We start from the raw sequence: 7,437 nt of genomic DNA on the forward strand, positions 1-7,437 counted from the left end.
GATTAAAAAGCTTGCTTACTTGTTGATAATAGCTGAGATGAGGGACTGTGTAACAAGCCTGAGCAGTTGTTGCACTGTAGTGATATAAACAATAAATTTCTCTTCCCTACACAAGTAACTCCAGCTGTTTCAGATCAAGCCAATATGCAGCAAACAGTAGATACTGTGGATGGAATTTCTTCATCCTTTCATAAATAATTGCACCATAAATAAATTATATACTGTAAATTTAATCAACAATAATACTGATCACTGAGGGAAGTTAAAGATTGTAAATGTTAATTTGCATAAAACTGTCTGATACATGACTTTAAAGGTTAAATCAGATGATATAAGAGAACAATTACTCAGTATTTAAGCAGCCTTTTTACAAAATACTTTTTTTACTTAAGTAAGCAATATGGTAAACTAAAGTAGTGCAACTTTTAGTTGATTAAATTTTTTGGCTACTCTGCAGCTACGATCCTGATGTTAGAGCTTTATGTTGAAATATGAAGAAGACGTGAAAGCTGGAGCACAAACGGATCCTCCAAGTATACCTCCTTCGTCCCGCTAGCAGGGAGTGCAGGAATTTATGGTGAGAAATTTAGGAGTTTGCATAAGCTTTAATTGTTAGGGCTTTGATATAGTGTATGTTTTATTTTTGAGGGGAAATCACAGCTCAGTGGAAAATTTATGAAGGGCATGTAAGTAAAGCAGCCTGGATCAGTTTCACCAGTTTTCTAAGGAGAAATGGGCCAAAATGTTTAGCAAACTACAGTGAAAAGTTTGTAGAGGGATAATAACAACCTCAAGTCAGTTTAAATTTTTTTTTTTGTTTACCACATATAGAGGAAATGTTTACATATTTTTTATTTCAGGAATTCCTCTTAGAACATATCAGTTTTCACACTTTTTGGTGATTTTTATACACATGTGCTTTACAGATAATTTCCACTATTAACCTACAACTCTTTCAGCATGATTTAGAAATGCAACCTCAGTTTTTTTGAAAAGCATAATGGTCTAATTCCATAAAGTAAATAATGAATAAATCCTGACAGGTATGTTTGCTGCTTCCACTGGAAAGTGAAACTCTACCTCAGTCTCACATCTTTTGAAACCTCTTAGAGTTTTTCTTCTTTTGTTTGTCGGCTAAAAAAGTTCAATTTTGGAAAGTAACCCTGCTGAACCGAGCAGTCCATCCATCAATTTTCCGCTTTTCCCAAGTTGGGTCGCGTGGGTTGCTGTCTACGGGTAAGAGGCGGGGTCCACCCTGGACAGGTCACCAGTCCATTGCAAGGCAACACAGAAACAAACAGGACAAACAACCATTCACGCACACACTCACACATAAGGAAGCCAATTAACCTAACAGTCATGTGTTTTGAACCATGGGAGGAAGCCGGAGTACCCGGAGACAACCCAGGGCTGGGATCAAACCCAGAACCTTCTTGCTTCAAGGCAGCAGTGCTAACCACTGCATCACTGAGCAGCCCAACCAAGCAATCTTCATTTTAAAAAAGGTTCACACTGCTGTTCCAGCGGGTTGTTTAATGAGAGGCGACTGCATTTAAAAACAATAGGAATTTTTTTTTTATCATCTTTGATTTCAGCCTCATCTTGACTTCAGTTGTAGCTTTAACTACTGGGATCTTCAGCCTCCTACACACATGATGTTCTTATATAGACACATAACTCACTACAAAGAAGCAGATATTACAGACTCAGACCTATGGAATAAGTTTATTTCTAAATTTAGGGACGTCATACAATCAGATATGATGGGTTACTCATTAAGAAAAGTCTGTGGTGGATGTAGATGTACTGTTGCAGCCAAATGCTGTTTTTAGGAGTAACCCAGAGGCCCGATGCACTTTCTTTGACCTCTGACTAGACCACATGCACCATCTTTGCACATATGGCAGAAAGAGAAAAAAGAACAAAACAAGGATTTATTTTTGTTCCCAGATAGATGAGATGTTTATAAACCTTGAATTCCAAATGGATCTTAAACTCTAAAAAAATACAGTTTAAAGATAATGACCTCATAGCTGAAATGTGGCAAAGGCAGACAGATAAATAAATATGGGCTGAAAGGACAGAACATGTGGGAAAGTGAGAGATGAGCTCTGGCTTCACCCTGAGTCGTCCTTTTCTTTCTTTTTGAAATCCTTTGGGTGGAAACCAAGTTGGTTTCTGTTCCTTTTCATAGCAGAGAGTTCATAACAATTAGATGAGGGTTAAAGGGACAATCAGAGTAACAATGGCCTTAAAAGATTATCATCGTTATCAATTATCCATGTATAGAGGTCTGTTTGATCCAGCTATTAATTAAACATGATCCCAGCAGTAAAAAAACACAAACACTGGGAACATCTCCCCCAGGCCTGGACATCTTTTGTTCAACCAAAGCTCAGTTGTGGATTGATTACAGGTTAAATAAAATCAGCAAAAATTATTTTGAAACACCTGAAAAAATAAATCAAATCAGCTGCTGTTTTTTTAAGGGTCTGACCTCCCTTATGAATCCGTTTTAACGGCAGACAGCAGCCTTGTTGTGCCGTCTCTCCCAGACCTTTATCTTCTCCAGCCGACAACAAAGTAGTTTTCAAGCTTTTTACCACCAGGGACAAATTAAGGTTTTATAAAGATAGTGAAAAATATTTTTTTCATTAAACAAACTGCTTGCTTTTTTATCCTCCTAGACGTTAAACTAGACACACACCTGTTTTTTTCCCCACTTTATTAAGCAAAAAGATCACAAATAACTTCTCAGTGACGTACATTTTCCTTTTTGTAAGAACACTAAACACCCCCACACAGTCACATACAAACAAACTGACATTCAAAAACAAACAAAAACCTACACATCAAACAAATGAAAACAAGACATATTCACTAGCTAATTAACTTAAATAGACACAGACTCAGAGAACAGCAGCATATTATACATGCTCACTATGTCCATTTTAAGCGTTGGTGTCTGGAATAAGTGACATATCAGACGTGTTGACATACTCAAGGAATGGTCCCCATAGATTCAGAAACGTTTTAAATCTGCGGGTCATTGACAGTCTGATTTTTGCTAATTTGAGAAAATAGCTGATGTCTCTAATCCAATTGGTTTGTGAAGGTGGTACAGATGGTTTCCAGTTCAAAACAATCAATGGTCTCACCCAGAGGGTGGCAAAAGAAAGAAAATCTTCTTTAGATTAGATTAGATTAGATTTTGCAAAAGAAGAATATGTGTAACCAAGAAAGGGGAGGGGTGCCAAATAGTGCAGTGAATGTGTTCGGTTTGACTCTTTCACCTAGTACTTCTGAAAAGTGGTCAAAATCTCTGTCCAATAAAAAATGGGCAGTTCCAAATCATATATTTTGGAACACATGTTTTTACAGCTTTGTTTACAGATGTTGGAGATCGGCCTGTTTCTCAGTGTGGGCCTGTTTCTCTGACTGCGACTGGCTGGATGTGCTCTCTTCATCCTCTGGCATGGGAGCTCGCTGGGAATCAATTTGACTGTATGATCTGGTGAACTATAAAGTGCCTTGAGATGTGTTGTGATGTGTTGTGAATTGTGTTGTGAATAAATAAACTGAATAGAAGTGAATATGAACAAGGTTTGCAGTAGGCTGTTGACATCTATCACAAGTTGCAGTTATTCCATCAATCTAGCTTTAGTATAATAGACACAGTGCACCACTTTACATTGAATGAGAGCATGTCTAGCATAGATAGAGGATTTATGTATTTGCTGCAATATCTCTGTCTAAATTTCTTGTGAAAATGCCACCCCAAGTCCTCCTCCCACAACCTTTTAATGGAGTATAAGGGTTCAGAACTAAGAAAAGTGATGTGATCATAAATATAAGATATGGAACCTTTAAGAGCTGATAATGGTCTAAAGAATACATCAAGGGATGTGTTTTCTGTTAGGGTGGGAAACCCAAAAAAAATTGAATGAAATGAAAACTACGGACTAAAAATATCTAATAAAAGTGCTGCTGAGGAAGTGAAAAATGTTTCTATAAGTTCCTGAAATTAAGCAAACACATCATCATAAAAATGTTAACACCAAGACTTTCCGATTTGTAAATGCACTGCCCACTAGGGAAGGAGGACACACACCGTTCTCCCTGACATGTCTTTACCCACCTGTAAAAGCCATAACTAGATTCAATTAGATGCTATCATTGTGGAGCACCTGACAGATGGTCTCTCTCTAAATGTGACCTGAGCAGTCAAATCATTGAAGCTGGAGCAAATAGAAATGAATTGATTTTTTTTTTCTTCCACCTGTTTTTACACATGTACACAAATGGTTTAGAAATGACTTAAATGGTAAATTATGCTATAGATATAAATCCAACCTCCTGCAAGTTTAGATTCAATAAAAGAAAAGCTTATTCTAAAGAGGTATTTATGTCTAGGGGCTTTCTGTGGTTATCTTGGGATAATTGGGTCTGGAGAGACATTAGGTGGAAAGATTTGTTAAAACAAGCATCAGTAAAGAATCTGACAGTCATTCTGGCTCAGCTGTGTAAGAAAGTAATATTGTAATAACTGATTTCAGAAAATAACCTTCTGATGTCAGAATAATGCACCACACTGAAAAAAAATGTAATGTAATTAAGTCATTTTTCTTGAAATAAGTGTATTTCCCCTTAATTTGAACAGGTAAGACAGAAAATAAAACTCAGTTATCATAATTCAAGTGCATAACATCAAACTATTGTATTATAAGAAGAAAAAAAAATTCTCCCATTGACATCATCTTATCTGCCTGCTTAAATTAGGGGAAAAGCTTAATTTGTTTTTAGCAAATTTTCACTTATTTGTACATCAGGAAAGTACTGAGATTGTAACATAACAAGGAAAATAGTCTTTTAAATCCATTAAATAGGTCTGAAAACCACTAATCCTACACTACAAAAAATATCTTAATTCAATTCAGTTTATTTTTATTGCACCAATTCATCAAATGTCATCTTAAGACATTTTAAAGAGAGGATTCAATCAAACCATCCAGTCAGATGGTTGCATCTAGTCCAGAGCAATCCTCACACCAAGCATGGATGCAGTGACAGTGGAGAGGAAAACTCCCTTTAAACAGTGAGAAACCTAAAGCTGCTCTTTCATAGGTGTCAGACGTGTCGCCTTCATGACTTGTTACAAACTGCTAACTGGATATCCTCAGATTTTCCATCTGCTTTTCTGCATCTCAGGGTTTGTTTTTAATTATGAAGAAAACAATAAATTTGTAGATTCATATTTTTTCCTGTCACCACTTTTTCCCACCTGAACTCAGGATCTGCAGCTCCTCCAGAGTAACCAGATTCTCTGTTCCCTTTGACCAACTGGAAGCTGCTCAGCTGTGCCACGTTTAGGGCAGGGCAATAAATCAAAACCAAATATATCTCAGTGGACACCATCATCAATATCAACATAAAATAAATCTCCTGAACTCTGATCCGGAACCACATGTTATGCTGGGAGATGTAGGCAGAGGAAAGATTTACGGTAAGCTTCTCATCTTTTCACAGCCAAACTAAACAAAAAGTTGGCAGGAGGGCTGGCAGCTTTTTAAAGGTTAAATTTAAATATGGTTACTATTTAGATTAAGGATCCATGTGTGGAACTTGTGTATTAGATATGGTACACTTAGTGTTAAAGGGTTAAATTAGACATGATGGGTCTGTTTGGTAAATAGGTTTATAGTAAAGGGAAGTGTTTTCTTTTGGGGGGTATAACATTAAAATCAGCTAGAAATTAAATAATAATAATAATAATAATAATAATAATAATAATAATAATAATAATAATAATAACTATAATAATTGAACTTTATTAGACTTAGACTTCCTTTATTGTCATTGCACAAAAAACACAAGGTGAATCTTGACAATGAAATGTCGATTACTTGGCTACCAGTGTAACAGAGCTAAGACCTTATTCCTGCACAATAAATATGTTTTCTATGAGTAAGAGCTAGCTATATACAGGGTAAATGTATACATATACAGGTATATGTATACATATATATTGCATTTGATCTCACATTGGAGAAATTTACCTCTCCATTTAACCCATCCCCTTGGGGAGCAGTGGGCTGCCATTGTGCGGCCCCCGGGGAGCAGTGTGGGGTTAAGGGTCTTGCTCAGGGACCCATAGTGGGAGTCTGTGGAAGTGGGGTTCACACTCAGAACCTCAGGATTCCAAGCTCTGTGTCCTCACCACTAGGGCGCCACTCCCCTAACAGGCTTATTTGAGAAAATATGGATTATTTTTCCTTCAGGCTAATTTGTCATAGAATCCACCAAAGCGTGTGGTTGTGATGCGCCAAAAAGAGACGCTGTAGGTTAAAATGAAGCTCTCTGTGGTTTAAACCTGAATCAATCTGCTTTGGCAGGTAAAATTTCTAATCAATAACTTTGATCAATCAGTCGATTCACTTCCTAAATGGTGAGACTACTGAATGCGAACAATTAGCTAATGACATTTACATCAAGTGACTAAGGTTCAAAATGATCACCAGGGCAGTTGTGTCCTCTGCTGATTTATCTTATCTGTAGAACATTTGTTGTGCATAGAGGATGTCAGCAGGTTAAAGCGCTGCAGTGAGGAGGAAGCCTGTGTTTTCAGACTGAGCTGGACAGCAGGCAAAATGGCACAGGATGTTGATATGCTGTGCAGCCCAACAGCCTGAGGACAAAATGTGGGGACATGTCCAAGAAGACCTGAGAGGAAGAACGTTTGGGTTCACACTAGATTCAAAAGGGGGCCATTTTCTTTTAAATCGGCTCATATTCTGATTAACATGTTTGTTTTAACACATTTATGAAATTATAAATTTAACTGGTTAGAGCTAAACTTTGTGTGAAACTAACAGGAAGTCTCTTTCTGGGCAGCAGCAGTGTTGAGTTAAAAGATGGAGGTTTATGCGATGCAGGCAGCAGGATTATCCACCAGATATTAAAAATTCATCGTCACGTATGAGATGATCATGATGGCTCCTGCTGTAGTATGTGGCAGAGCAGCTTATGAGGAAACTTGTTCATGGTTTTCCATCTATTTGCTTTTATTTTACAATTTTATGATCCTCATCAGTAGAATTATGCTTCTTTTTCTTGGCTTTAATCCCATTGGGTCTCTTTAACCCTTTATAGGGCTCTCAGTGAAAATCAGAATTTCAAGCAAATAGTGTTATTGGAATCCAGGACCAGACCTTGTTACTTTTGTAACATTTTTAAAAAATAGTTATTTTGATGGCAAAAATTGATGTCAATAAATTAACAAGAAATGCCAACTTGCCCGAATATATTATAAAAAAACAAAACAAAAGTGCTTCTATAAGAAATTCATGAAAAAAAAAAGAAATATTTGTTTTTGGTACAACATAAACTTAGAGGCATTTTGATACTGGCTCTTTCATTTTTTACTGTATAAAAAATGTA

The sequence above is a fragment of the Cyprinodon variegatus genome, unplaced genomic scaffold, assembly GCF_000732505.1.
Source record: "Cyprinodon variegatus isolate N-32 unplaced genomic scaffold, C_variegatus-1.0 Scaffold805, whole genome shotgun sequence".
In the NCBI taxonomy this organism is placed as follows: Eukaryota; Metazoa; Chordata; class Actinopteri; order Cyprinodontiformes; family Cyprinodontidae; genus Cyprinodon; species Cyprinodon variegatus.